Source organism: Oryctolagus cuniculus, chromosome 17 (assembly GCF_051225735.1).
Source record: "Oryctolagus cuniculus isolate XC-2025 breed Fujian yellow rabbit chromosome 17, ASM5122573v1, whole genome shotgun sequence".
In the NCBI taxonomy this organism is placed as follows: Eukaryota; Metazoa; Chordata; class Mammalia; order Lagomorpha; family Leporidae; genus Oryctolagus; species Oryctolagus cuniculus.
Window position 1 is genome coordinate 34,688,481 of NC_142883.1, and position 20,187 is coordinate 34,708,667.

At 50.7% G+C, this 20,187-nt stretch overlaps 2 long non-coding RNA genes across 3 annotated transcripts in view; both read left to right on the forward strand.

Annotated features, from left to right (window-relative positions):
• Positions 1-7,891: 7,891 nt before the first annotated feature.
• LOC103351533 (uncharacterized) lies at positions 7,892-10,939 on the forward strand. The gene is made up of 3 exons (XR_519297.5): positions 7,892-8,011; positions 8,389-8,516; positions 9,181-10,939. It is a non-coding gene; the product is annotated as an uncharacterized LOC103351533 (long non-coding RNA).
• Positions 10,940-13,532: 2,593 nt separating this feature from the next.
• The window catches only part of LOC149121178 (uncharacterized), a 68,572-nt gene continuing 61,917 nt past the window's right edge, over positions 13,533-20,187 (forward strand). The window contains exon 1 of one of the 2 annotated variants that reach the window (XR_016223798.1): positions 13,533-17,388. This is a non-coding gene — a long non-coding RNA (uncharacterized LOC149121178). Of the gene's footprint in view, positions 17,389-17,414; positions 20,111-20,187 lie in introns of those variants that run through there. The other variant, XR_016223797.1, reaches the window with a different exon arrangement.

A 20,187-nucleotide genomic window follows, 5' to 3' on the forward strand; every position in this document is an offset into this window, starting at 1 on the left:
TCCGAGTTCCTTGTTTTAGAGGGAGAGGGCCCCTGGCTGGGTCCCAGGTTCCTGACCTGGGTCATCTGGTGGACTGTGCACTGGATGCAGGCACCTGGGGCAGAAGGGCTGCCATCTCTGGAGCACCCACACAGAGCGCTGTGAGCTGATCCTGATGGCTCACACCTAGAAGCTGATGTCCTTGTTTAGCCGTGGACGTAATAAGTGAGGCTCCCGAGCAGCCCAGGCGCTCTAGAGCTGGAGGCAGACAGGGGTCAGTAATTTGCCCCACCAGCCTCATCCCATTATGAACAGCACCACTATCCTCCCAGTTAGTTTGGCTCAAAATCTAAGCGACATCTCTGGTCGCTCTTTCCCTATCCTTCCCATCATATCTAACTCCTATGCAAATCCTCTTAGCCCAGCTCCCCGAACTGTATCCCCAGTCTGACTGGTTTCCACCGTCTCCAGCGCCACACCTGCTTCAGGCCACCGTCTGCTTTGCCTGCGCCACAGCCGTCACCCCCTTAGCCGGTCCTCTCACTTTCCCGCATGCCCCTTTCAGGACATCTCCAAGAACAGCGCAGTGATCTTTTCAAAGCCTAAGTCAGACCGTGCTGCTCCTCTTCTGTGATTCCAATAACATTCAAATGCGCTATCCGACAAGCTTGTCTCTGCTCAGGGTCTGTGTGTGGAGGTCTCCTCTGCCTAGGATGCTCTTTCCCTGGACCCTCCGAGGCTCGGCTCCGTCTCTGCTCAGAGGCCGTCTCCTCCCAGAAGCCTCCTCTGGCCACCTGGTCTCACCCTCCCTCCTGTGACCGCTCTTCATCCGATTGCCCTGTTTCATCTTCTTCATAGCGCGCATCCATCCTTGGTCGCTTGCTCCCTCCCTCCTCCTCCCCGCCTCCTGCTGCTTCTCTCTCTCTCTCTCTCTCCTCTGTATATAGGGGGTTTCCACAAGGGACAGGACTTTGTCTATGGACTCTATATCACACCTGCCTTGACGTACTCATGGCACATAGTAGGTGTTCCAAGCATTTTTTGGAATTCAGGATTGAATGAGTAAAGTGTGTGTTATCACAGGGCAGCACCACCAGGGCAGTGTGGTGGAGACTGCTCAGCTGTGCACTGAGAAAGGTTTCCATCTGTGTGAGACTTTGATCCAGTCCCGCTGTGGGGCCAGAATTGTGGCGTAGCAAGTTAAGCTGCCATTTGCAGTGCTGGGGTGCTGACATCCAATACCAGAGCACTGGGTGGAGTACTGACTGTTCTGTTTCCAATCCAACTTCCTGCTAATGTGCCTGGGAAACGTCAGATGATGGCCCAAGTACTTGGGTCTTTGACTTCCATTTGGGAGAGCCAGATGGAGTTCCTGGCTCCTGGCTTTGGCCTGGCCAAGACCTGGCTGTTGGGGCCATTTGGGGAGTGAACCAGAAGATGGAAGACCTCTCTCTCTCTCTCTCTCTCTCTGCTCTCTGTCTTCTTCTGCCCCCCATGTCCCTCCCTCCTTTTCTCTGTCAACTCTCCCCCCCCCCTTTTTTTTTTGACAGGCAGAGTGGACAGTGAGAGAGAGAGAGACAGAGAGAAAGGTCTTCCTTTTACTGCTGGTTCACCCTCCAATGGCCGCCGTGGCCGGCGCGCTGCAACCAGTGCACCGTGCTGATCCAAAGCCAGGATCCAGGTGACTCTCCTGGTCTCCCATGGGGTGCAGGGCCCAAGGACCTGGGCCATCCTCCACTGCACTCCCAGGCCACAGCAGAGAGCTGGCCTGGAAGAGGGGCAACCGGGACAGAATCCGGCGCCCCGACTGGGACTAGAACCCGGTGTGCTGGCACCGCAGGTGGAAGATTAGCCTATTGAGCCGTGGCGCCGGCCAACACTGCCTTTCAAATAAATAAATCTGTTCTTTTTTTAATTCAGTCCTACCTGAGAACAAGAACTTAGAATATACATTTCTCAGGATTCTAGAATTCATGGCGTTTCTGTCCTGAAATGTCCTCCTAGCAATACACAGATTAAAGAGCTACTTATGAGCAAATGGTTGGTGAGATAAGGACCTGACTATTCTTTTTAAAATTACTTGATTAATTATTTTTTAAATATTTATTTTACTTGAAAGTCACAGTTACACAGAGAGAGGAGAGGCAGAGAGAGGTCTTCTATCCGCTGGTTCACTCCTCAGATGGCCGCAACAGCCAGAGCTGCGCAGATCTGAAGCCAGGAGCCAGGAGCTTCCTCCAGGTCTCCCACGTGGCTGCAGGGGCCCAAGGACTTGGGCCATCTTCTACTGCTTTCCCAGGCCATAGCAGAGAGCTGGATCAGAAATAGAGCAGCCAGGACTTGAACCAGCGCCCATATGGGATGCTGACACTGTAGGAAGCAGCTTTACCTGCTATGCCACAGTGCTGGCCCCTGATTAATTAATTTGAAAAGCAAAGAAAGGGGGAGAGAGAGGTCTTCCATCCACTGGTTCACTGTGCAAATGCCTGTAACAGCCAAGGGAGGGTCACACAGAAGCCAGGAGCCTGGAACTCCATCTGGGTCTCCCACAGGGGTGGCAGGACCTAAGTACTCAGGCCATCATCCACTGCCTTCCCAGGTGCATTAGCAGGAAGCTGGATCAGAAGCAGAGTACCCAGGACTCAAGCTAACACACTCCGATGTGGGATGCAGGTGACCCAAGGGGTGACTTAACCCACTACACCACAAGACCAACTCCAATGCCTACCATTCTTAACTGAGCCATCCATCACCTTTTTCACAGGTGCTGCCAAAATTCTACTTGGATTACTTTCTAGTTGGTATAAAAACAAAGACTCCCCTTGGTACTGCATTCCTCCCATCTCGCATCCCTCCTGACTGGTTGTTAGGCCAACTCTGTGGGGTAGGTTTTCTCCTCCTTGTCTCCGAGGCCCATGACTTGCCCAAGCTCACGAAGCTGATACAGGGAGGGGGAAGGATTCAGACCCAGGTCTGTTTGGCTCCAGGTCTGCACTGCTTTCACAATAGTGCAGAGGGCTGACTCCTAAACCCAGGAGGTAGATGGCCTGATATGCGCCGAGCTAATGCTGCTGAGGACCAGAGCCTGAGATGAAGAGGCACAGAAAGCAGACTCTGTGATTAGCCTGCTGGCCCAGCAGGAACGGCTGGTTTCACGTCCAGCAGCCTCCGAAGCTTCAAGGGCAGGACTGAGGGGTTCCTGAAGAAGATTAGAGATTCCCCGAGCCATGCCAGGGTGGGCAGTGTCCTCACAGTGAAGACAACTGCAGAGGGGGGCAGGGACCAGGAAGCGAGTGTGCGAGCAGGGCGCTGGGACAGAGGACAGAGGACAGAGGACAGAGGGGCTGCAAGTGGGCAGAAAGGGAGGAAAAGTGCACGCATCACAGCAGGAGACGCAAGAAAGGCTTTGCCCTGTGCCCCTGGCTCAGGTGAACGAGACCTTCAGTGAAGGGAGACAACTTTGAGCTGAGCAGTCAGAGGAGCCCCTCCTGCACAACTGCCAGTGTCACCTCCTCAGGGAGGCCCTCCCTGACTTCTCATCTAAAGCAGACACTCCCACCACCACCACCGTTGTCCTCTACTTCTGAACCGTGGCGCTTCTCCCGACAGCATTTCTCACAACTGGACAGTTAACATATTTATTGGTTTTCATATTCGTCATCTGGCTCTCCTCCTAGGGCAGAGGCCATCTTCATTTTATTCACCAGTGTGCATTCAGAACCTGCAGCTGTGCTGGTGCAAGGTCAATGTTCAACAACTGCTTGTCGATCGACGAAGGGGCGAGTGGTCTCCGGGTGGCTGATCCTTGAAGTGGACAGCCTGTGTGGCACGGAGAGAAATGCCGGTGTGCTCATCCCCTCCCACATCAGCATCTCAGCAGAATGAACCAGAGGATGGCTCTAGACGGGAAGTAAGGACCAAGTCCAGGGGAAGATCCTGCTCTGCTGCCCCCTGAGGGGGAGGGGAATTCTGGGCTCCCTCCCCTTCTGCCCCGGCCCCTGGTCAGTTCCCAGCTGGGGGTAGAACGTGGCAGGCAGGGCATGCTGGGGCTTGCCCCACTTTGCGCAGCCAGCTCTGGCTGGCTCCCATCAGATTCGTGTGAGCTTTGGGAAAGCAAGAAGGAAGTGAGCTGTAGCAAGAGCAAAGTCCATCCCCTGCCTCCCTCTCCTCTCCGACATAAAGTAGTCTGCAGAGGGAAGCCAGCTGGTACTGAGTAACAGACACCAGTACTTGTGGTCCAGTCGTCAGGTGTCTTCTGGGGGCAGGTTATTTCTCAGCAGGTTGAAAACAGGACATGGTTGGTATTTTGTTTTCTTTCCTGATAGCAGGGTTCGTTCACCCTGAGGCCTGGTTGACTGATAACCTTGAAATGTGGGCAAGCGCACCAGGGGAGCCCCGTGGAAGCCCTTCCTTACCCTTTGCTTGCCCAGTCTTCTCGCCGTGTCCTCTGTTTATGAGCCTTGAGTCTTCTGATAACCTGTCCCTGGGGAAGACGCCTGGAGCCAGGAGACGCCTGCCTTTGGCTACGGCTGGACCACATCTCAGTCCAGACTGAGTCTCTAATTTGGGATTTCTAAACGGCATGAGTCTAGGGAGGGGAAACGGAGTCCTGCCTGTTCCCATGAGCCTGCACATCAGAGACATTTACGTCATGGGCCTACATATGGAGAGATGCAGGCCATTTCCCTGCTGTGCTGTGAGGGGTTTGGGTGGCCTTAGTTTCCCCATCTTTTATTTTCTGCAAAGGAAGTGAAGCTGGTATATGGATCACTTACTACATTCCACACATGGCATGCACTCAGCATACTTCCCAAAGTTGTCCAGTTAGGACATAGCATCCCTTTTGTAAACAGGAGAAGATAGAGATTCGGAAAAGTGGAATAAATTGACAAAGGCGTCTCAGCTGAGAGGGCGAGTTGGGATTTGAACTTGGGCCTTCGGTTTCTAATCCTATATGTGCTTCCCATTCAGGGCCCAGCAGGGATGGGAAGTCCAGGGCAAATTACCACGAGCTGCGATTGCATTGCTTGTCAGGATGAACCTACTGCAAAGGAGTATTTAATTTTTACCAGGGAGAAACAGGAAGAGGAGGAAAACGCACAGAACATGTTTTTCTTTTTTGCTGGGATCCAATCTGCTCTCAGTACCCACCCCATCCAGGCACCCTGTCACTGCTGTGGCTGAGAAGAGGTGACCTTGGTGGGCCCAGAATGCGCCAACCTGGTTGCCGAGGGGCCTGCTTATTGGACAAGAGAACCTCCACCTTTTTAGTCCTTAACAGGGAAGATGGTGAGACTAAAGGCTGTGGTGAAATGCAGGCTAGCCTGCCTGCTGTCCCTTCCCTAACCAGGGGCAGTCCGGCAAGGCTTCTGGACAAGGCCGCGGCTTGTCGTGGAGGCTGGCTGTTTAGCCTCCCCACCCTCTGCTCTCTGGATGGAGACGGAGCTCTCAGCCGCTGCCGGCCTGCTCCAGGCAGGTGGCTGCTTCCTTGTTGGAGGCGCATTATGAAACTGTAATCACACTGCGCGTGGAGTCAGCCAAAGCAGGGGCTATTAATAGGGAGGTGCAGCAAGCTGACTCAGAAGGAAGCTGACTTAGGCTGCAGGGGAGAGCCCAGCCACCTTGGCCTACAATCCCTGGCGAGAGGGCAGAGACAGAGACCTGAGCTCATTTAGTCCCTGGAAGGAGTCAGCATTATCTGGACTTCTCAACTTTGGAGCAAGAAATACGAAGCAGCACCGACCAGAGAGAGGGCTGTGGAACTGTCTCTCCCAGGTCCTTGGGGAGTCTCAAGCCTGAGGACAAAAAGCTTAAATAACTGTAACTCAGCAGAGCCACAGTGCTCCCCTGCCCGTGTCATCGGCCGATGTGACTGGCTACATTTCTGTAGCCTCCTTCAGCTGAGAAGTCGGGCTGACCCAGCCCTTAGCTGGCCAGAGCTCACTGTAGGCAGACGTGTCCAAGGAGGGTGTTCTGTTTCTGACTTCTTGCTAAGGCTCGGGGATGCAGGTGTCACAGGAAGGGGGAAGCCAAGACAGGCATGAAGGATGTGGTGTGGAAGGGCCCCCAGCTCTGGGCAGAGGATGTTTTGAGTGCGTTCTATAAATGCGGTGCACTTCTCAGGAAGTTAAGACGGTAGCAAGTTGGGGGACTCGCTGTCCTGTGGCAGTTGGAAGCAGGGCAGGGCCCAAAGTCAGGCCCGGGAACTGCTCTGGGCCCTAGGCTGGCCACCAAGCAAGTGCTCCCCACCGGCTGCTCCTCATCCTCACTGCCCCACCCCTCTCTGTGGCGTAAGTGACTTGGTCACACAAAGCCAGCAGGTGATGAGGGGAGGACATCTGCATCTGTCTGATGCCAGAAGAAAAGCCAGGTTGCAATGAGCTGCCTTTGCATCCAGGCTCATCCTCCTCTTCTCTGTTTCTTCTAGATCTGGTTGTCCCCCGATTTGTCCCCACTCCAGGACCGTCACTGCAGCCAAAGAGATGAAGTTCTGCGTGCACTGGGTGGGAGGGGTAGAGAAGCTGGGGGAGTGATATGCATAATCAGCTCTCCTTTCTTCTAGTTGTTTAGGTAGACTAGCTGTGTTTCCTCCAACTGGAAGTTTCATTTTGAAGATGGAGTTCCGCTAGAGGTAGGACATAGGAGGTGTTTCCCTCCCTCCCTACAGATATCTCCAGAACACGAGCTCCGGGTGACCTGGACACTTTCAGATTATAGAACAATTTAATGACTCCGTTGATCTGATCTTTTCCTCTGCTGTTTCCCACACATCCTCAAGATACTTCCATGTGATAAGAAGTACCCACTGTGGGTATAGTATTTCCTTAAAGTTCCCCGGGTGTCATAATCTACACACCTAGATGTACCTATATCTTTTTATTGTATAAATATTAAGGAGTGGGGGTTAGTGTTTGGCACAGCAGTTAAGACTGTGTGGGACACCTGCATCCCATATCTGGAAGCCTGGGGTCAAGCCCCAGCTGTGCTCCCGATTCAGGCTTCCCGCTGATGCACATGCTGAAGGTGGCCAGTGTTGGCTCAAGAAATTGGGTCCCGGACCCTCATGTGGGAGACCTGGATTGAGTTCCCAGCTCCTGGCTTCAGCATGGCCAAGCTCCAGCTTGTTGCAGGCATTTGGGGAGTGAACCAGCAGGTGGAAGGTCTCTGCCTTGGTCCCTTTCTCTCAAAGAAAATAAGTAAATAACAAGATTTTATAAAAAGAGGGGCTCTCCTGCTACTGATTGTTGTATGGGTCACTTACTGAACCTGAAAGAGACCCTGTGCCCGAGACACTGGGTCCCAAGCTCTAGCAAGCGCATGGGAGAGGGGTTTCCAGCCCTCAACAGACAGAGGTTCTCATATGCAGAGGTGGGGCCAGACCAGGCTTCTGGGAATTTGCTCATCATTTTACAGCCATACCATGGCCCATCCTGAGAAGCTGCAGAGGAACTCCCAGGCCCTCAGGCTCGAAGCTGTTGTTTGGAGGGGAGGGGTGGACTTATGGCCCCTTTGGGTCAGTTTTTTTCTCTCCCTTTTGAGAGACAAACAGGTTACCAGCAATAACAGCTGACAGGATGGTGACAGACAGCGGCCTCCTCTCGCTGGAGTCAAAGTTAATTAACTTGCACTGTACCTTGAACTAGGGCAGCTGGCTGCTAGAGGAGGGCGTTTCTAGGCTGGCGCTTGGTGCTGTCCTGGGCAGGGGCAGGAACTGGAGCTGCTTCACCTCTGTGTGGGATTGTCTCTCCTCTGCTCTTCCGGAGAGGTGACCATTTTCAGATCTGTGGGTGGGGAGGGAGGAAGATCTTCTCTTCCAAAAATAATCTCTTTCTGCAGTGGGGTTTGAAGCTGGACCAAGCAGCCAGTGCTATTTTTACCCAGCTTGCAGTTCAGGGTGTAAATAGCAACTCTGGCTGTTTCTTCCCATAGCTGACAACAGAGGCAACCTCTTGGAGGCAGAGGCATTCTGGCATTTTGCACAGAGGAAACAGGACTCTCGGGCCCAGGGGATGACTCCTCGACCACTGGGCAGGTAGACAAACCGGGGGAGCCCCTCCAGGGTTCTGTCGTCTCCGTCTCTGCTGTGAACACCAGACCCCGAGACAGCTGCGTGGCTGATGCTGATTTAAAGAAGCACAGTGTGGAATCATGGGGGAAAGGCAGGGCCATAAATCCAGGCCTCTGCACCCCGAGGGCTCCGGGAGCTCCAGGAGAACCAGCAGCTGTGGCTCCGGCTGGCTGTCCCTTACCTCCCTCTGCCATTGGCAAGCCCTTCCCCCGCAAGGTTGCTGCCACCCAGGGAGGGTCTCTTGCCCCAAACCCAGCAGATCAGGAGCTGAGGAAAGGCTGAGCAAACGTGTGCTCAAAATGCCAGATGTCTCCATAAATGTTTGCCTCCTAACTCTCCAGGGCACGGAGGCCCCAGGGCCTTCGGTACTGGAGTCGCCTAGAGGTCACGATGAGAAGAATGGCTTCCCCCAGGCTCCCTGTCAGCAGAAGCCGTGGGAAACTCACCGAAGCCTTGGTGATTGGACTGGGTGAGTGGGAAGTCCAGACTCTCAGAGGGCATCTTACTAGTGTGGTACATGCTGAGATTAACCAGCCACGACTCAGATATGTGCGTCACCATTGGCCATTCCCTATGACTTCTCTCCCGGGGACTCAACTGGCTCCAACAGCTGTTCTCTGAGGCCAGGTCTCTTACCCCAGTCTGTCCCTAGGGCCTTTGGCCTGAAATAAGAGAGGAATTATGAGTCAGCGAGAAAGATGCTCTCCATTAAGGATTGTACAGCAACTTCTCATGGAACTGCCCGTACCCTTCCTCCAGGTACACATCAATCAATCAGGAAAGTAAAGTGTCTCTCAAATATCTTACTGCATTCTCTGAGATAGGCAGTTACACACGTGGCTCAAGTTGCAGGTTCTTCCAGCAGATGGTTTGATGTGGGGTAAGAAGAAGGACTGGAGGGCAGGTGGACAGCCCAGTAAGCCTCAGATCTGCCTGTGTAGAAGCTGTTTCTATGTAGCATGCTCATAATTGATTCTGAGCAGCTGTTAATTGCAAAACTCACTGCCAATGATCGATAGGTACGAAAGTGGCTTTGGAGAGCTGCTGATGGTAAAAGGAGGGGCAGATGATGGATGACAGAATAGCTTTGAGAAAAAGATGACAACCTATTGTCTCAATCTGCTGTGTCCTAGATTTCCCACTGTTAGCTCGGGTTCCTTCTCAGGACCGGCCAGCAGAGTCTGTGTAGTGACCTCCAGCCCAAAGTTCACCAAGGAGCTGTGCAGCACCAGAGCAAAGCTTTGTCTCAGCAACAAGCTCAGAGGACATCCTCGCCGGGCCCAGTGACGTTCACAGCCAACACTACAGTTTTCAGTAAAACTCTTTGAGTTTTAAATGTGCTTTTGGATAATTTAGGAGGTTATGATTGTCCGGCTGAGCTAGTAATTAGCTAGTCCACAAAAACTTCAAAGCTACAAACCATGTTTTTTGAGGAAGCCTCTTGAAGCCTGGATGATAAATGTTTACGTTTAAAAAAACCAAACCAAACCAAACAAAAATCCCCAAGAAAACAGAAGCAGGAAAAAGGACCCTGGTGAGTAAAACCAAAAGCATGTGGCGGACAAACACATGGCTGGATGGGCATTTGTTTGGAACAATGCTCGCAGCCCCAGCCTTGACATTAGGGAAACTGGGAATGTGGGACATACTTCCTATGTCTAGTATTTCCTGGAATCCAACTTGGAGTGCCATTTTCCCTTGTGCCATCAAGAGTTAAACTTTGGTTCCCTTCTGCCAGTGACTAATATGCACTGTGTGGCTCTGAGATCATCGAGAAAGAAACTGACAGTCGGCGTGGGAAGTGTGTGAGATTTCAGTGCTCTTGAAATGCCTTTGATGAGCATGGTGAGGGAGCACAGGATCATTCCTCCCCACCCCCACCCCACCCCGTGCCCCTGATTGTATAATCTTGTCGTGAATTCTTGTTTCTTCCTTTGAATTCTGTGTGATTTTACATGAAGCTCCCTAACTCATTTGGGAGCTTGGGATTGCCAGGCTGTCTGAGTGTTTCCAGGGAGAGTGATATTTTAGATGAGGACAAATTCCACCACATTCCCACCCATTTTGATTGAAAACAAAGCAGAAGCAGCTGACCTGAGCAAGATGCAGGTGACGTGTGTTAGGGAGACTGTGCCTTCCCATTCCTGGTGCTTTTGTTCTTCTGAAAGGAGCCCCATTCGCCTCACACTCACATTCTTGGCTTCCCTCCACTCCCACACTCTTCCCAGAGACAGAGGAGTGGTTTAATGAGACTGGTGAGTTTGGAAGGAGAAACCATGTCTCATATCATCCTCTTCGCCTTTCTTCTTGGGAGCAAGTTTTGTTCCTGCGGGGAGGTTCCCACAGGGAGGCCCATTCCTGGCCAGTTGTATGCCAATAAGTGGCTACGTGTGTCTAAGCCTGAGGTTGAGCACTGGGGCGTTCACGTGTCTGGTAATATAAGCCTCATTCTCTACTATCAGCTTCATTTGCAATAAAGTTTGGGTCCTTATTTAGCTTATTGCTATTTGCTGGTTCCATTCAAAACTTACAGATGAGGGAGGGGGACTGCTATTCTGGGGCCTCTTAAAGACCCCAACGTATTCACTGGGAGACTTTGCAGTAAAACAGTTGTGTGAGGTTAAGATCTGGCTTCCAGATCCATATCACCACTTTCCTGAGTAACAGATTTCTTTGCTGTGCAGTGAACACAAAGGAGTTCATGGAAGGTGTTCTTTCTAGCTGAAATGGAGCCATTCAGGTTAGTTATTGAATGCCTGCTGTGTGTCCAGAGTCACGATGGCAATCAAGAGTCAGGGACTTTGTTGTCATACACTTGGTAACCTAACTATGATCTATTGGTTATAATGCTTAATGTTTCAAGCAAAATAAAACAACTTCATATAGGCTTAAGTACTAAAGGGAATTTATTGGCCCATTTGCACAATTTGATCCAGGATTCAAATAGCACAGATCCATTTCTTGACTGCCTTTTCTGGGCTGGATTCATCCTTCAGCCGACACATGACACAATGTCTCTCTCCTGGAAGTTTCTAGCATCCCAGGATGGCTGCAGCAGAGTTAAGGCATCCCATTTCCCAGGATGAGAGGAGTCCAGGTCCCAGCAATCTTGGCAGACTTCTGAGATCCCCTCTGATTAGCCCATCTTGGGTCATGAGATCAGTGTGGAGAATATGCTGGCTGGCTTACATCCAGTGGGGATGACCCCTGAATGTGGGAAATTTGGGCCCAAAACTTGGGCACCTGATAGGAAGGGAGAAGGGGCCACAATCATACCTGCCCACCATAGATGGAAAAGACAATGAATACCGTTACAATTCTGCCCTGAGAGCACTCATCTGCAGAAAAGGGAGATATTCTGTTATGGTCTGGTGAGCCAAGCATAGCTCTAAGAACTCAGAAATGTGGATTCTAAATTCTGTGTGGGTCCTTATACATAGCAGACCCCAGGGATGCTGCAGAGGTTAACAGACTGTTCTGTTCCAGCCCCTCAGTAATTGCCCTCGGGCTGGATTCTCCTGTTCCGTGATCCTTTGTCTCTTTTGAAAAAAGTTTGACTTATTTATTTGAAAGGTGGAGAAAGAAAACTAGAGATCTTCCATCTGCTGGTTCACTGCCCCAATGCCCACGACAGCCAGGGCTGGGCCAGGTGGAAACCAGAGGAGTTGGGAACTCAGTCTGAGTTTCCCATCCTGGGGGCAGGGACTGAGGTACTTGGGCCATCACATGCTGCCTCCCAGGGTGCACATTAGCAGGAAGCAGGATTGGAATTGGAGCCAGGACTTGAATCAGGCACCATGATATGGTCTTACCCAGCAAATGCCCACCCCCTTTACTCTCCTTGAAAAGGAGGATAATAATGTCCTGAGAGGGACACCAAAAGGATGACTGAGTGACAGCCACGAGTCACTAAATAAACCAAAACTATCTACTGGTGTGTGTGTTATTCTTTCAGATTTAAGGACCTTCAGCTGCTGGCTTAGGGACTAAACGTTAACCATGCTGGGCAGATGATCAGCTGACGCGAGCTTTTAGCCCAGGAGACTCCAGACCTTCAGCGTTCTAAATTTAAAAGATCTGCAGAACAAGATACAACCCAAACGAACTGCAAGGAGACAGAAATGTAGTCAAAATGCAGTCAGGGAGGGTGCTCTGGCCAAACACCACAGCCAGCCCACAAGGTGTTCCCGGCACTGGCCGAGCACTGCTGGTGCCAGAGCAGTCCTTTGTTTCTTCACTCAACACATGTTTTTTGGCACTTTCCATACAAGAGGTTACAGCAGGAATACAGAGGGAGGCCCTTAAATCCTTTTTAGAATAAGGAAGGGATCTCCCTTTCTAAATAACTAAATTCTAAGAAACCATATCCAAAACTAAAATAAATTAAAGATCCACTGTTATGTCAGGGACAGAAAAGACAGAGTCAGTTTCATTTTGGGGGAGGAAGTTGGAGAAGAAATGGGTCATGCCTTGGACTGAGTGAACTGACCTTCCCCAAGACAAACAAATGAAACAGATCTTCAAAAAAATTCATAGTAAGTGCATATTACGGAAAAAAAAAACTATGCATGGACTTCAAAAATCTTTGCATCAAAACTTATCTTTTAATTTCATTTTCCACGAACTTTTGGAAGTGCCCTTATGGGCTAAGTTGAGAGACTGCAGTCAAGTTATGCAGTCTTTTTTTGAGGTCTCCAAATAGATATGACTCAGTCCCCTGAACATCCCACAGCAGCAGTTTAGTTGGACTTTTCCTATTGCTCTTGTTCTGACTTGAATCAGTCAATTATTTATTCATTCCCTTATTGATTAATTTACTCATTGAACACTGATGAAAGACTTGGTATGTGCCAAAGGCCAGGGTACAAAACGGAGTGAGACACAGTTCTTATATTCTAGGAGCACAGCCCAAGGTGGAAGGAGGTGTATAAAAAAATCATTATAATAAAACATGAGAGCAACTATACTAGCAGCCTGCTCTGAATGCTCAGAAGTGAAATCTTAGGGCTGGTGCTGTGGCATAGAAGGTTAAACCTCCACCTTCAGTGCTGGCATCCTGTATGGGCACCGGTTCAAGTATTGGCTGCTCCACTTCTGATCTAGCTCCCTGCTAATGTGCCTGGGAAAGCAGCAGAGGATGGCCAGGGTACTTGGAGCACCTGAACCCATGCTGGAGACCTGGAAGAAGCTCTTGGCTTCAGCCTGGCCCAGCCCTGCTTATTGCAGCCATTTTTGGGAGTGAGCCTGCAGATGGCCCTAATGGCTGGACCCTCATTGCTTTTGCAGGTGCATTAGCAGGGAGCTGTGTTAGAAGCTGAATAGCCAGGACTTGAAACCAGCACTCTGATATGGGAGGCTGGTGTAGCAAGAGGCAGCTTAATCTGTTGCACCACAATGCTGGCCTTATCAAAAATTTTAAAAACAAGAGGAGGTGGAAAAGGTAAGCGCAGTAAAAGGTGGTGCTTCACAGGTCTTGCTGTGGCTTTGGACTTTACAGATAAGAGGGATTTGTTGAAGGATTTGAAGTGCAGGAGTGACAATATTAGGTTTGGGCTTTCGAGAGACATTCTGGCAGCAGTGTGAAGGGGAGTGAAGTGGGGTGGGATTAGAGGCAAAGGAGTCAACAGGAAGCCTGCTCCAGGAATCTAGGTGAGAAGTAATGAGTCTCCGTTGTTGAAAAAAGGGGACGGATGGGTTCAGGGAAGAGTCGAGAAAGTGGATCAACGAGACTTGATTGGAGGGGAGATGATATGGGAAAGGAAGGAGTTAAGAGTGATTTAGATGTCATTCGGCTGCACAGCTGAGGAAATGAGGCATCGGTTAGCCACAGCAGCTAATAGAAGAACAGGAGAAAAGTTAATGACACACTGAGGATGCCCACATGACATTCAAGTGGGCGAGCCCCACTGGCAGTTAGAAGCACCAGTCTAGGCCAGGCGTTTGGCCCAGCTGCTTGGAACACACTCATCCCATATCAGAGTGCCTGGGTTGCAGACCTGGCTCCATTTCTGATTCCAGCTTCCTGCTAATGTACACCCTGGGAGGTAGCAGATAGTGGCCCAAGGAATTAGGTCCCCACCACTCACATGGGAGACTCAGGTTGAGTTCCAAGCTTTGAGCTTTGGCCTGACCCAGCCCTAGTTGTTATGGGCATTTAGGGAGTGAACTAGCAGATAGGAGCTGTCTGTCTCTCTCCTTCTGCCTTACAGATAAATAAAAAAAACATTAAAAACATTTTTTTAAAGAGACCTTACTTTAGAATTGATGAGAGAGATGGAGGTAGACATCAGGTATGGGATTGGTGCCAAGGATGTGGACCTAAATGACCCAGACCTCATCCAGCTGAACGGTGAGAAGTGCAGGGGCACCAGGACAGGCCTTGGGGAGCATTAACATAGGCAGACTGGCCAGGCAAGAGGAGCCAGCCAAGGAAAGTAAAGAGAGTCTCCAGAGAAGGGCCAGGTAAACCAGGAAGGAAGAGGAGAGAGCAGCAATGAAGCGGGTTGGAGCTGCTGAGAAGTCTGGTATAGCATTTGTGACAGTTCCATGTTAAAGACTAAAGCCTTGGGGTCAGTGCTGTGGCACAACGGGTTAAAGCCCCAGCCTGCAGTGCTGGTGTGGGGAGCAACTGGGACTAGACTGTTACTGGAATTAAGACTTATTCTATGCATCTGCTCTCCCACAATATGACGCTGGGAGAGGAGGAAACAGCTTCTACACAGCTGCCTCCAGTTCAACCAATAAACAGCAGGACCTGCTCCTGATTGGAGGAGAGCAGCGTACTCGGCGTGTGCGTAGCAGAGGACTATAAAGGAGGAGAGAGACAACATGCACCAGGAACATCTAAGGGGAACACCTGAGGAACATCTGAGCAGCCTCCGAGAGAGCCGGCCGACGGTGTGCCGCTCCCCCGCGGAAGTGGGGAAAGTGGCAGGGGGAACCGCCCTTCCACGGAGGTGGAAGGGTCGGTAGCCAACCCGGGAAGAACCAGCAGCAAACCTGGGGAGGGCCGAGCAGACAAAAGAACAGCGCAGGGTCCTGTGTCGTTCCTCCACGAAGAGGGGGAGCGACATAATGGTGCCGTGACTCGGATAGGAAGCCTAGGCAGGGTTTAGTGTCGTTCCTCCGCGAAGAGGGGGAGCGACAGCTGGCATCCCATATGGGTGCCAGTTCAAGTCCCGGCTGCTCTACTTCTAATCCAGCTCCCTGCTAATGTGCCTGGGAAAGCAGCAGAGGATAGCCCAAGTCCTTGGGCCCCTGCATGCACGTGGGAGACCCCGAGGAAGCTCCTGGCTCCTGGCTTTGGATAGGCTCAGCTCCAGCCATTGCGGCTATTTGGGGAGTGAACCAGTGGATGGAAGATCTCTCTCTGTGAGTCTCTACTTCTCTCTATAACACTCTTTCAAATAAATAAAAATAAATCTTTTTTAAAAAATTATTTATTTGCAAGTCAGAATTACACACAGAGAGAAGGAGAGGCAGAGAGAGAGGTCTTCTGTCACCCGCTGGTCCACTCCCCAATTGGCTGCAATGGCCAGAGCTGTGTTGATCTGAAGCCAGGTCTCCCACATGGGTGCAGGGGCCCAAGGTCTTGGGCCATCCTCTACTGCTTTCCCAGGCCATAGCAGAGAGCTGGATGGTAAGTGGAGCAGCCGGGACTCGAACCAGCACCCATATGGGATGCTGGCACTGCAGGTGGCAGCTTTACCCACTACACCACAGTGCCGGCCCCATAAAAATAAATCTTAAAAAAAAAAGACTAAAGCCTTTGGCAGCATGAGCCCCTGGCACAGTACTTTGCATAAGGCAGGCAGTGTATATATCATAGTCTATACATACACATAAAGGTGTAGCAATTCAAAGACTTCTAGTAATTCCTAGATGCCCAGAGACCTCAAAATCAGATTCACTGCTATTTTAAAGCATTATTTTAGGGTCAAATCAGCTGGACGAAAGGTACAATTAGCACAGTAATATGCAAAGAGGTCCCAGACTTTCCCAAATTTTATTATGAAACCACTGTTACCCTGTCGTGTGTTTCTTTGTATTTAGTCTTCAGCAGGAGAAGATACACGGTTAATGCTATAAGATGAGGAAGCTGTAGGAATACAGTTCATCAGAATGAGGAAGAAGGAGTTCAGCTGCAGTTGCTAGAATGCAGAAATTGGTGTCAATGTGTCTGACATTTAGAAAAGTGGTTCCGAGGGCAACTGCACAGTGTTTCAGGACCTAAGCAATGTCTCCTCCAAATGTCACACAAAGCTACAGTTCGTTTGCATTTACTCATTCTTTCAGCACTGTTTGAGCACCTCCTGTGTTCTAGATATCGTGCTAGGGATACCGTCCCATCCCTCAAGGAGTCCATCATCCAGGGAGGATATAGACAAGGACATGCCATGAAAAGATGCCATGACTGGGGCAAGCACTTCAGCATGCAGTCCAGCACAGAAGGTCGGCTCAACACGGAGGGCGGGCAGTGAGGTGGTACATGAGCAGAGTGGCTCCCAGAGGAGACAATGCCTGCCATGTGACAGAAGGCGGCCATCGGTGCTACATCAAGGGGAGATCAACTGCACAAAGGCATTGCAAAAAGGTCATGGAAAATGGAGTGAAAAAGATAAGTTTATTTTGAAATCCATGCATATGATGCAAGAAAAACAGAACTCGTTATGGCTGAGCATAGAGTCAGGGCAGGGAAGGGCAAGAGACCCGGTCAGGCTCCTGTCAGCCCTCTAAGGAGTTTGAACTGTAGCTTGAAAGCAATGGGAGCCCCTGAAAGGTTCTTGTAGAGGACTTGGGAGGAAAGCATTTGCTTTGGGCATTTATATTTCTCACTCTTTCTTTCCTTCCTGCCTTGCTTGTTGCCTTTGAAAATTGCAGCTGTTCTGGCCTATACGTAAAGAGGATAAGGACAAGGGGTTTGTTCAGGGTTTCCTCCTGCTTGGCGTAGAGAAAAGGCAGAAATTATAGGTCCCTGAAACCTGACTTTTGATGACAATGAGAAGAAAAGAAGAGGATCCTAGAAATAATTCTTAGCACCTAGAAACTCTCCTTCCTAGCTGAATCTGGGGATGACTTGGTGTTAATAGTGGTGCTCTCACCTGTGGGGTGTGGGCAGGGATCTTAACTGTAGAGAGGTCGACATCTGTGCTGCTTCAACTGGGGTCCCAGAACCAGCAGAATGAGCACCAGCTGGGAACCAGTCAGACCGTGATCTCTGAGCCCCACCCCAAACCCACTGAGTCAGAACCGCATTTTCACCAAAGCTGCGCCCTGGTGATTTCCAAGCAGACTGGCGTTTGAAAAGCCATGATCTACAGGATAAGAAAACTGCCTCGCTGGTAAACCTTCTGTGGCTATGATGCAAACTGTGTTTGTTTTGTATGACTGATGGATGCATAATGAGTTTGTCAGCCTCTCCGATTACGAATTTATGTACAAAAGTAAACTCAGTCAGGGTTTAAACCATTTCTACTCAACCGAGAATTCCTAAGAAATCTTCTCAGAGCCCACAGTGGCTGATGGTTGAAAAATTCCTTCTTTTCTCCCCCCTATTGTGGGAGAATTATACATAACTTGACCATTTAAGCATTTTTAGGTGTCTAGTGACATTGTGCTGCCATCACCACCTCCCATCTCGGGAACATTTTCATTTTTCCACACTGCAATTCTGGATGCATTAAATAATAAATTCCCAGTGCCTACTTTCCCTAGCCCCTGACAGCCTCTTTGAACGTGACTATGCTAGGTACTTCATACCAGTAAAATCAGACAACATTTGTCTCTTTGTGAATCATTTCACTGCACATTATGTCATCAAGTTTCATCCATGTCGTGCTGTGTGTCAGAATTCCCTTCCTTTTCAAGGCTGAATAATACTCCACGGTGCTTATGTGCACACCCCCACTTCAACCATGCTTGGGTTGCTTCCACCTTCCGGCCATTGTGAGTAATGCTACCAAGAACCTGACTGTAGGGAGAATCGTCCTTACAAGCCACGTGGGTGCCACACAGGCAGGGCCCCCCTCCCAGCGTCCACATCATCTGCAAGAGGCGAGCTGCAGCAAACACAAAATTCATAGCACGTGAGTGTGTGCGATGGCTTTTCCTTCTTCGGTCCCATCTCTAGTGGTCTGCTCGGTAAGAAAAGGGAACTGGCTCCTGTTGGGAGCAAAATGTCTGTTCCTTTTAGTGTCTCTGTCATGGAGCAGCAATGTCCTGAATATAAACTCAGAGCCAAGACATTAATTTGCGAGGCCCATGTATTGATCTGGTGACACCAGTCTTTTCCCCTGATGCCATTGCTCTCAACCCAGATTATCTGTGTCCCTCTGGGAGCCACCTGATTCCAGGTGTAGCAGGCAGCTGGCAACCGGCTGCCTGCTGAGGGGCTCTGACAGAAGCCAACGGCTGCCCGCTCTGGGTCGCCGCGCGCCTTCCCAGCCAGTGTTGCTCAAGGGAAAGGGCAGATGACCACCTGGCCGGAGTCGGCGACCCCCAGCAGGGCTCAGGCAGGGGGAGGACAGCCTGAGCTTATGGGCGAACTACTGTAAATAATCCCCTGAGGGGCGGAGTTTCCCCCAGACGGTCGCCCCTCTCTCCTGGGATCTGGCGGGCTCGCCTCACGCGCGTCCCCTCAGGCCGCCAGCGGGCCCCTCACGTGCCCTCCAGACCTGCCGGAAGAGGAGAGGGTTCCATCGCGCCAGCTCGCTGGGAAACAACACGGCAGCGGGTCGTGTCTGCTGTGGAGTCGCTGTTGTTTTGCAGCCCGCGTCTAGACGTGACGCCCGCCACAAGGACGGCGCCCCATTTGCTTGTCACTCCGAGCCCCCGCTGAGGAAATCTGATTAAGAGCTTTCCCGAAAAGACTTGTGCCGACCTCAAGGAAGGCTCCAGCAGTTTGGGAGAATAGCATGTAGGGTATTTCCCTTTTCCTGGATACAGAAGAGCCTAAAAACACAGTCGGATGCAGCAGAAAGGAAGAAACAGTCCTTTCCTGTGGGAATCCCAAGAAAAAAAACCTGGCGTGCTGGTGAGCACGTTTGAAGAATTCCCCTGACAGCCACGGGCTGGGATGAGGCTGTGAGGGTGTGCACCACGTGAGGCGATGTCCTGTGCTGCTAGGAGGATCTAATGAAAGCCTGGGACGGGCATAAAATAATCAAGTTTTGTAGGCCACAGCCTGGAGTTTACAATCTGCCTCCTCCCAGTGTCCTGCTCCAGCTGCTGGAGATGCCCTGCCCTGCCCTGTCCTGCCCTGCCCTTGGTCATTAGCACATGCTTATCACCTTATTCAAGAGCCAAGTCAAATCTCAGCACCTGCAGGAAGACCGACCACAACCATGGACTTCCTCTTAACTGTAATTATCCTTTTTTAGTAGAAGCTTTATTTATTTATTATAAAAGATTTATTTAGTTGAAGGGCAGAGTGACAGAGGCAGAGAGAGAAAGAGATCTTCCATCTGTTGGTTCACTCCCCAAATGGTTGCAACAGCTGGATGGGCCGATCTGAAGCCAGGAGGCTGGAGCTTCTTCCAGATCTCCCACACAGGTGCAGGGGCCCAAGCACTTCGGCCATCTTTCACTGCTTTCCCAGGCCATAGCAGAGAGCTGGATGGGAAGTGGAGCAGCTGGGACTCGAATGAGAGCCCATACGGGATGCTGGCACTGCAGGTGGTAGGTTTATCTGCTACGCCTCAACGCCGGCCCCTTAACTGTGATTATTCTTTACACCTTCTCCAAACGTGTGTGTCGTGTATGTCCTAGGGCAGCCTGTATGGTGTAAATGGCATTTTATTTTTCTATTTATTTCAGAGGTGCGCGCGTACACACACACAGAGAAGGGAGTGAGTGGAGACAGAATACACTTTCACCCACTAGTTCACTCCCCAGATGTCTAAAGTAGTCAGGACCAGGCTGGGAAAAAGCTAGGAGCCAGGAACTCAATCCAGGTGTCCCATGTTGGGTGGCAATAACCTAATCACTTAAGTCATCACTACTACTTCTCAGGATTTGCATTAGCAGAAGGCTGGAGTCAGGAGCCAGAGTCAGGCGTCAAACCAGGTACTCTGACAGGAGATACAAGCATCTTAACTCCTAGGCCAAATGCCCACTCGTGACATTTTTTTAATGATCATTTT